The sequence below is a fragment of the Drosophila miranda genome (genome assembly GCF_003369915.1).
Source record: "Drosophila miranda strain MSH22 chromosome Y unlocalized genomic scaffold, D.miranda_PacBio2.1 Contig_Y1_pilon, whole genome shotgun sequence".
NCBI lineage: Eukaryota > Metazoa > Arthropoda > Insecta > Diptera > Drosophilidae > Drosophila > Drosophila miranda.
In genome coordinates, this window is record NW_022881603.1 from 16,699,390 (window position 1) to 16,709,894 (window position 10,505).

The following is a 10,505-nucleotide window of genomic DNA, read 5'->3' on the forward strand; positions in this document are numbered from 1 at the left end:
TGAAGTACCAGCAATATAGGAATCCAAACAACAAATTCTTGCCCTACTCTCTCTATTAAGTATTTGTGTTATAATGTTTCAGGAAGACACTGATGTTTCGTATGTGGGCGCGCTGACGTCTTTATTCAATCAGCTTTTAATTGAATTATACAATCGAATCAAAAGGAGAAGTTTCTCCTCGCAAATGTCAATCAAATTCACACACACACACACACACACACAGAAATCCTTTGGTCACTTGAGTCACACCCGTTTATGGATGTCATTTTGATTTGTATTCGGATTTGATGGATTTCCTAGCTGATGGGGCACAGGATGGGGCACTGATAGTCGCACAGATACACGCTGTTATGGACACAGCACGGATTTGGAGAGCGATGTCGCTGATTGAGTTGCTGACTCCGCGCACGGCTCGAGGCGAACTGAATTTTGCGTGACCCGGCAGCAGCGAGCAGAGCGCGCCAGCGTGGCCCAAATGGGGAATGTAATGGGATTGGGACTGGGACTGGGAATAAGAATGGAGACAAAAGGCAAAATCAGCCAGCGAGCAGCCAAAAGCAGGCAAACAACACACCCAGTTCGGTGGGGCAGTCGCTCCTCGGCCGCTCTGTTGCAGTACCCAGTGCCGAGCACCCAGCAGAAGATCAATTACTCGAATTGTGGGAGCAGTTCGGTGCTCGATCAAGCGCGGACAGGGGAGGCGGCTCGGCCTCTGGCTCCCTCCCAGATACCCAGGTACGGTACCCAGACTTGGGCGCCAATTATGCGTGCAATGCGAAATGGAACGGAAATGTGTGCGGCGACAAAAGGTTCCCCGGAATGATTTCATTGCGTTTCGTTGGCTTTTTGTTGCTGGCCAAAAAACAAAACAACTCTTCGAGCTCGAGCTCGTCTTGGCTTCGATTGGTTCGGTTTGATTTGGTTTGGTTTGGCGGGGCACTTCCGGTGGCCGGGCAGACACTGCTGCCCGGGTGCTGCTGCTTTAGAATCAAATCAAACGGAAAATTCGCTTGGAAAAAATGTTAATAAAGGCACTTGAGTGCGATAGAGCGGCACACCCTCAAGGAGCGCCCGCAGTCGAGCAGAAGTCGCATTTCGAATATCGTTGTTGGAGGCAATTCATTTGAAATTTATCGATTTGCAAACAAGAAAGATTCTGAAACGAATCGGGCACAGCGACAACAACAATGACTGGGGTAACCATTTAATTCTCACTTTGGATCATTTCCAAAGTGTTTTCCACATAGCGGAACCCGACCCGCGTTGGCCTTGTGAAAATCCTGCGCAAAGCATAAAAAGGGCTGGGGGAGGCGGGGTATAGATACATATATGTAGCTGCATAGACGCCTGTGCAACCTGTCACTGAATCTGAATGGCAACGGGAGTCGGGAGTTCCACTCGGAACTGCTTTCGAGTCGGAGACCTGTCACTGCGACTGGGGCAGGGGCTGGAACTGGGAATGGGAATGGGTGCGGCCGCCTCTGGCAAATTGAGAGCATTTCCTGAGTTGATTTATGTGGAATGCCTAGGGAGAACGCGCCCGTCTGAGGAGTGGGATCGGGGGACTCCCGAGTTTCGGTTATTTATGGAGTGGATATTTGTGGCTTTGCTAATTGAACGGGGAACTTCTGAATGAAGAAGGCAAGAAGGGGAGGGGGTACAGACTGTATCGAAAACGGAAGTTTTATGGATCGTTTATTGGACGGTTTTCTAAGGGTTAAACTACAAAGAGAGTGAGAGCGCTCTAACTGCGATTGCCCACTCGGAGAACGGCGTCGTTTCATGCTAGGGCGGCGTAACCTCGTTTCCGATCACCATGAAGAGTCTTCGTTTGCGTTTCGACGAAATCACAACGACAATTAGCAATTACATACATACATACTCTATACGCGATTAAGATTAAAGTTTAAGTTGATTGAAGTCCAAATGAATAAATCTCGAATTGTCTATATCGTGTAGTACATTATTAAACGCAAAGATTCCCCAGAGCATTTCTGCTCAACATTGAAATCTCGTATCGAGGATTTCACAACATTTTTGGTGGCCCATGGGGGGACTATATTCGTACTATACGCATATGATTCTATGTACCTCGTTCCGCGTTCAGTTAAATGTACAAATAAAATCATATTTTACCGGCTGCAACTGTAAACGCCAAACACAACGCAAACCAACGGTTTATCCAACAGCCGCTATCTCTCGCACGAAGCAGGGACAAAGAAGACCAGACGATAGCTCTGTGCCCGGACAGTAGCACACAACAACAACACAAGCCGACGGTTAGACAGCAGCCTCTCTCTCGTGCAAAGCAGAGACCAAGAGACCAACGAGCGTTCTGTTGCTGCACATCATCTCTAGACACAAGGCCTCAACTCAACGCTCACAGTAGCACAGTTTCTGCTCTCCGCTCGGACAACACCAACAACAACGACTCGCAAGTTCTCTTAAGCTACGCTTTAAGCAAAGAGAAGCACTTCCGAGTACCAGAGTAAGTGTTTCGTTGTGGGTATTTTGTACAAGGTCAAAGAGAGTGCAACTAAGGGTGAGAAAGGTACATACACATATAACAGCAACATGTCAACAGCCGAGTCCCACGACCTCGAAGCCGATCCTCAGGTGGAGATCGACAATCTCAGTGTTATTCAGACAAATCTCATTGCGAGGGTTAATCAAACGGTGCGTAATTTCAGAAAGGATGGCGCAGATCGGAAAACAAAAGCTTATTTTCAAACGCGCTTACAAACTTTGCAACGGTTCTTAGGTGAATTTGAGCAAAATCATCAACGTTTGCTAATACTTCGATGTCCAAGTACGCATAGTTATGTGTCCAGCGAAGTGGCCTTTCGCTTGGATGAAGACTATACAACGGCATTCAGCATCATATCAGAGGCCTACGAAAATGTATGTCCAAGAGCACCACCGGTACAGCAGAATCCGGAGCCAGCAAATCCATCTGTATCATCAGTGCAATTGCCCAAGCTACCTGTACCGACTTTTACAGGCAAGTTTGTGGATTGGCCGGCATTTCACGATGCATTTGTTCAACTCATCCATAACAACCAGAAACTGTCCGACGTCCAAAGGTTTCATTTCCTGAAGCAAGCTCTTCCCTCGGATCGCGACGAGGATATTCAGCAGATGGCGCTTGCGGGAAATAACTATGCAACAGCTTGGAGTCTCGTCCTCAAGCGATACGACAACAAACGGCTGCAGTTTATGTACCATATGAACGGTTTGTATGACTTGTCACAGTTGACAAAGGAGCAGTCTGCTGATATAAAACATATGCTTAATGTTGCGACGGTTTGTCTCAATGCTTTCAAGAATCTAGATGTTCAGCATTGGATGGCTCATCATCTCACTTCCAGACTGCCAAGCACGACACTGCAAGCTTGGGAGCTCCATCTCGGTAGCTCTGCCGAACTTGCCACATTTTCTCAGCTACAATCATTTCTCAACGACCGTCTCGTCAGCATCGATGTGTTCGAAAATCGAGGCCACTCCACGACGCGGACACCTGTGCCGCAGCCTGTCAATCAAAGGCACCCGAAGAAGTCAGTTGGCAACGTAACATACAAGGGCAACAGTTTCCACGCCAAGACTGCGGTTGCCGAACACACTCGCTGCCCTCACTGTAGCGACAGTCACAATCTTCGGCATTGCCCGGACCTTTTGTCCAAGGACTGCTTTGCAAGGAAAGCCATCGTCGATCATGCAAAGGCATGCCTCAACTGTCTGAGCCGTTCCCATGCACTTTCAAAATGTACCAGTAAAAGGAACTGCAGGCAGTGTGGTCAAAGACACCATACACTGCTGCACTTCCCAACTCCTGCTCAGGTGGCAACACAGCCTCACGCAGCCTCCCATAGCGCTCGTTCCGGTAACTCCTGGCAGTATACAACGAGCGACTCATCTGGCAGGGCTATACCTACGCAACTCTACGCTAGGACCCCACTTCCTACTCAGAGCACTTCACAGCCTCTCCCAGTTGTTCCCAACACTAGTTCCGGTGGTCATCCACAGTCTGCAGCGACCGACTCGTCTGTGAGAACACACTCTGCGCAACTAGTCTCCGCTACGGCAACGCATCACGGACCCAGCACTGTCCTTCTGGCCACTGCCCTGGTCACAATCCACAACCCCCACACTGGCCAATCAGTGGATTCAGGCTCGGAAGGAACCCTCATTACAGAGCACACAGTGCAGGCTCTCAACCTCAAGCGGCATCCAATTTCGGCAGAAATTGCTGGAGTTGGGACCACCTCCAAGAACAGGTGTACCTACACTAAAGAATTGGCATTAAGTTCTTGTACTTCGCAGTTTTGTACTACCATTGATACTGCGTTTATACTTAAAACGCTTACATCGCAATTACCTTCAAAATCCATCAAATTGCAGCAATGTCCTCATTTAAACGGAATAGAACTCGCCGATCCCAGGTTCTACAAATCACAACGGATTGATCTTCTGCTGGGAGCGGACGTAATCCCACAGATCCGGCTTTCAGATATCCGCAGAGGAAAGGAGAACCAACCAATTGCACAGCACACCCAGCTTGGCTGGATAGTCTTTGGTCGAGCCACTTCCACACGCTCACACGCTGTCACCATTAGATGTCACCACAACAGGCTAGAGAATCTCGTCCAGAAATTCTTCGAAATGGAGCATCTCGGTTCTGCAAAACAGCTCACACCAGAAGAGCGATGGTGCGAGGAGCATTTTAAACGAACTCACATCCGTCAACGAAACGGCAAGTATTTGGTACGGTTACCACTTAAGCGTTTGTTTGACCCTTCGCTGGTGCTAGGCAAATCACGTCAAATCGCGATTAATCGATTCCAAATGCTTCAACGAAAATTCCAAAGGCAGCCGGAGCTGCAAACCAAATATTCGGAAGTCATGAATGAGTACTTTCAACTAGGCCAGCTGACCAAAGTAACAACCAAGGAGCAGCAGCATTGCACCATTAGCAAGGAGAATGGAATCGAGTCCACATGTTGCACCTTGCCTCATCACGCAGTATTCAAAGAGGAAAGTGTCACTACTAAGGTTAGAATAGTATATGACGCCTCCTGTAAAACGTCAAACGGAAAATCGTTCAATGACGCACTATGCACCGGACCAGCGCTCCAAAACGATCTAGCCGGCGTGGTCCTGAATTGGCGTTTCCATCGTTTTGTTTTTGCTGCCGACATTCAGAAGGTGTATAGATGCATTGACATGAATGCAGAGGATTCGCAATATCAACGCATCTTTTGGCATGACGAACACAACCAAGTAGCTGAGTATTATCTCAACACAGTTACGTTTGGAACCGCTTCAGCTCCTTACACAGCCATTCGCGTCATACATCAACTGGCGCAGGATGAACGAGACCGATACCCACTCGCGGAAAGGGTCCTTCGACACGAAATATACGTGGACGACGTACAAAGCGGAGCTTCCACTCGCGAAGGAGCATTAGAAATTCAAAATCAATTGATCGGAGCCTTACGATCAGCAGGAATGGAGCTTCGAAAGTGGTCTGCGAATGACGCTTCTCTGCTACAAGACATACATCCACATCAAGACTATTTTGGGTTCAAGATAAATTTTGAAATCAGTCACGCACATACTAAACGTTCTTTACTTTCCACAGTCGCCCGACTGTACGACCCATTAGGTTTCATCACGCCCTGCGTCACGACCGCGAAGGCGATACTCAAGGACTCATGGATGGCCCGCATCAAATGCAACGATGGCAGCCTAGCACAACTGGACTGGGATGAACCGCTGCCAACCGAACTGCTTGATAGATGGCAGGGATTCATACAGAACTTGCCATATGTCGAGCAAATTCAAGTACCACGATGGCTGCGCTTCAACATCCACGAGCTTGCGTCATTACAGCTACATGTTTTCTGCGATGGATCATCACTGGCGTATGCCGCATGTGCATATATTCGTGCAGAGCTACCAAACGGAATGATTCAAACTCATTTGCTAGCTGCACGCAGTCGAGTCGAACAAGGCACTATCGGGCACACACAAGCTGTGTCAATTATCCCCATTTCTAGATGACCAACAAAGTCTACGAGTCAGAGGTCGACTGCGAAATGCAATGCACCTTCCGATAAGCCAGCGACAACCAATGATCATTCCCAATCATCATCATTTTACCGATCTCGTCGTGCGTAATGCCCACCGTCTCGCACTCCACGGCGGCACCGAATTAACGCTGGCCACTATTCGACACAAATTCTGGATAGTCAACGGAAAACAAACTGTCAAACGCATTCTTCGACAATGCGTCCGATGTTTTCGTCACCGACCGAAACCAGCAGCACAATTGATGGCCGATCTTCCCCTACATAGAGTGAATCCGCCAACTCGTGCATTCATCGCCACCGGAGTGGACTATACAGGCGCGTTCGAAATTCCAGCATCCAGATTCCGTGGACACACAAACTACAAGGCGTATATCGCAGTTTTCATCTGTTTGGCTACAAAGGCAATTCATCTTGAAGCGGTCACGGGCTTAACCACCGAACACTTTCTCATGGCCCTACAACGTTTCATCGCGCGTCGGGGCTACTGTCAACACATGTATAGCGACTGCGGCACGAACTTCATTGGTGCCGACCGGGCTCTTCAAACCTGGCAAATACATTTGAAACGAGAGCTACCCACAACTGTAATACCTGCTTTAGCGGCCCGAAACGTCAAATGGCATTTTACTCCACCGCATAGTCCTAATTTCGGAGGCCTTTGGGAGGCAAATGTAAAGTCTGTCAAAACACATCTCTATCGAGCCTTTTCAGGATATAAAATGACCTACGAACAACTTGCTACCGTGCTAACACAAATTGAAGCCTGTTTAAATTCCAGGCCATTATGTCCACTAAGCGCGGAGCCGGAGGACCTAGCTGTCCTCACCCCGGCACATTTTCTTATTGGAGATTCATTATTAGCACCGCCGGATGTAACGACAAGGGATGTTCCACTCACAGTCCAATTTCTGGAAGGACAGAAAATGATCCGGCAATTTTGGAAACGTTGGAGTTCGGATTGGCTATCACATCTTCAAGCCCGTCCAAAGTGGCGACATGAAACCGACAATCTACAAGTCAGCGATCTAGTAATTGTCAAGGATGACCGACTGCCACCCAACGAGTGGAAACTGGGAAGGATAATAGAAGTTCACCTTGGAGCTGAATGTTTAGTCAGAGTCGCAACTGTTAAAACAGCATCAGGCGTATACAAACGTAAACTATGTCGTTGCCAGAGACCTCAGAATAATCCTACCACCGTTGCTAGCTCTATTCGACCATACATGTACCATAACGAACACTTTATTTATTCACAGAGCATTCACATGTGACATCCTTTGGTTTCTAATACTGGTCCCAGTATTGGGGGCGGCATGGACGGTTTTCTAAGGGTTAAACTACAAAGAGAGTGAGAGCGCTCTAACTGCGATTGCCCACTCGGAGAACGGCGTCGTTTCATGCTAGGGCGGCGTAACCTCGTTTCCGATCACCATGAAGAGTCTTTGTTTGCGTTTCGACGAAATCACAACGACAATTAGCAGTTGCAGCCGGCCGCGCTTAAACCCGTATTACCCATTACATACATACATACTCTATACGCGATTAAGATTAAAGTTTAAGTTGATTGAAGTCCAAATGAATAAATCTCGAATTGTCTATCTCGTGTAGTACATTATTAAACGCAAAGATTCCCCAGAGCATTTCTGCTCAACATTGAAATCTCGTATCGAGGATTTCACAACATTTATATTGATAAATTATTATGAAAACAATGCTAGAAGAAAGTCGCATAGCTGGGAAACCTCAAAAACGATGTTTTAAAGATATCCGGAGAAATTTAAATTTCTCCTCATAATTTTAACCTATATTTTCCATCTTTCAATAATCAAGTTCTAAAATCAATCAACCAGAAGGAGAAGCCATATCTCCCCCACTTTGATCTGTTTTGTTTGACGTTTAGCCACCTGCAATCTCAAAATTATCAGACTTATCCATCATCAGAGCAATCTGATCCAATCTCCATCAGTACTATAGCCCCCATCAAATCTATAATCCCCGTTTCATCCCCGACAACGTCATCAACCAAAATGGGAATCGCCCTTCCCCGTTCCGTTCCGTCTCATCACGTTTCCAACCGAAAGGAAGATACGCGATCTTTCCGTCCAAGTTCAACTGAATTTATACCAAAAAAAAAACTATAAATTATTTTCACTCACTAAAAGTCTTTGAATTTATACTTTTCCATTCTTTGGCATAGCCAAAGGCACAACAACAACAAAATATAAAGAAAATAGACCCAGAGAGTAGAGAATGTTAAAAATAAAAACATACTCGTACAGATTAATGCTTCGAATAAATATGTGTATGGGATCTTCTACCAATCTCAAGTCCGGTCCGGAGCTACATATCAGCCATCAGATGACGCCAATCGAGAAACGATGGATTTTTGATGGATTTGTGTACGCCCCCGTGGAGCCTTATGGGGATCATGGCTGGCTCCATCGACCCGAATGGAAGCGAAACCCCAAGGCAAACAAATCTGAATCGGGCATCACAGCACATCAGATGGAATAGAATAGAATGGAATGGTCAGGGCGACATGGCAGAGAGCATCCAAGTATCTCTGGGCAGTGTTCGTGTTGCTTTCGTTTGGCGTGAACTTTTATTGGAGACTGTAAAAGGCGGAATCCGCGTGGGCGGCGGCTAACAAGAACAACAATTGAGCACATTGCAAATATTGTAATAAATATTTTCCCGTATTTTCCTCTGCTCTGCGTGATCGTACGTCATTTCATATATTTAGCCATGGCGCACCTCCAGCAATATCACCCCACCCCACCCCACCACATCAGCCCGCCCCCCTTTCCAGCTTTTGGATTTTCCAAAATGCTCGTCTAAATCATGTTGAAATTTTGGTGTGCGCACAATTAACATGAACTAATGTGAAATATTTAAAATAAATAATCCGAAACGACCCAAAGCGAGTGAAATCAATTTCAGAAAAAGCCAAACAGAATAGAAAATCTTCATAAAATAATCTATAAATAAGGGCGATAAATCGCGAGATGAAAAGTTGATTGGGAAACGATGGATTTCCGCGGGAAGTGAGTGTAGTCACTCAAGTCCCAAAAAGATTGAAATTTCCATTCACAGCCCGAGATTCGCCGTTGAATCATCATCTACATACATCAAAGAAAACAGCCAGACAACCCCCTGAAAACGTCATGTGTGCCATTTGTCGGTGCAGGCGGTGCAGACGGTGCAGACGGTGGTGCATCCGCTGGCATAGCTGCTGCCATTTACCTGATCCTGAAGGCGCGCGTGCCTTGAATTTTGGTGCGAACATCGTCGTGCCCGTGCTCTGAGTGTACTCTGCAAAAGTCGGAGGGCAGATGGCAAAATTTTGGGGGGTTTTAGATACGGTTTGTCGGGAGTCTCTCGAAACTTCACTCAGTTCAGTTCACTTCACTTGGGGGCTGCTGGGGCCCGCGTGTATCTTTCGTAGGGGGCCAAGTGGCAGCCGGGGAAAGGCACGGAAACACACACAAACAAATTTGAATACAAAACGCTCGACTAACCCTGCCGCATTTTTTTTTTGTTGCTGTGGAAATATAGAAGCGGTTTCTGATTTATGACTTCTATTTGACTATTATTTTCTATTTTTTCGGTTTCTTTCTTTTGCTGACGCGCCTTCGCGTTGCTCACACGACTTTAACACGACGACGACTACGAAAAGTGTTTCATTTTCATGCAGGTTGCTTGGATTTTCGTTGGTTTGTTTTCAAAAACGTATTCAGAACGGCCCGCCCCAAGAAATCCCAGCCGAAAAACAAAAAATCTCAATTTGTGTGCGAGCGCAACCAAACAAATTTGTTTAACGAACGAAAGTTCTCAGCTCTGTTCTCGCATCTCAGATGAAAAATATAATTCGTATTTCCTTCGCCCAGTGCGAGTAGTATAAACAACCTTTTTATTTTGGATGCTTTCGTAAACAGAGACCGGAGAGGGAGACCCTGAATGGTAGATCGTTGGAGAGCGAGTAAGAGCGAGATCTTTGACTCAAGTGGGTCATAAATTATGAATACAGCCAAAAGATATACATGTATGTCCATACATATATATATATATATATATAGTTGGGTGAGGGAAATGACCAGAGGTGCGGTGCTCACGTCGTATACGTAATATGCTGAGAATTTCCTGAAAACCGATAGTGAAATTCGCTGCATACTTTCAGGCGGATGCGCAAAATTCACTCGACACGAAAATGAAAAACTAAAATTAAACTCAATTTAGTCGTAATTATACCGAAAATGGGATTAGACACTCAACAAGCAGCTGCACAAATTAGCGGGGTTAGCAGTTAATTAATTAAGTTAGGGCATTGCAATGGTTAGGTCAGTCCTATAATTTCGAAACGCACTGTATGCATATTTACACTGTGCGACAGTCTTTTTGAAATTTGCACGAGACAAA

General features: G+C 46.3%; 1 pseudogene; it reads right to left on the reverse strand.

The window, feature by feature from the left end:
• LOC117185859 overlaps positions 1–9,632 on the reverse strand; it is a 39,940-nt pseudogene extending 30,308 nt beyond the window's left edge.
• Between the last annotated feature and the right edge of the window lie 873 nt (positions 9,633–10,505).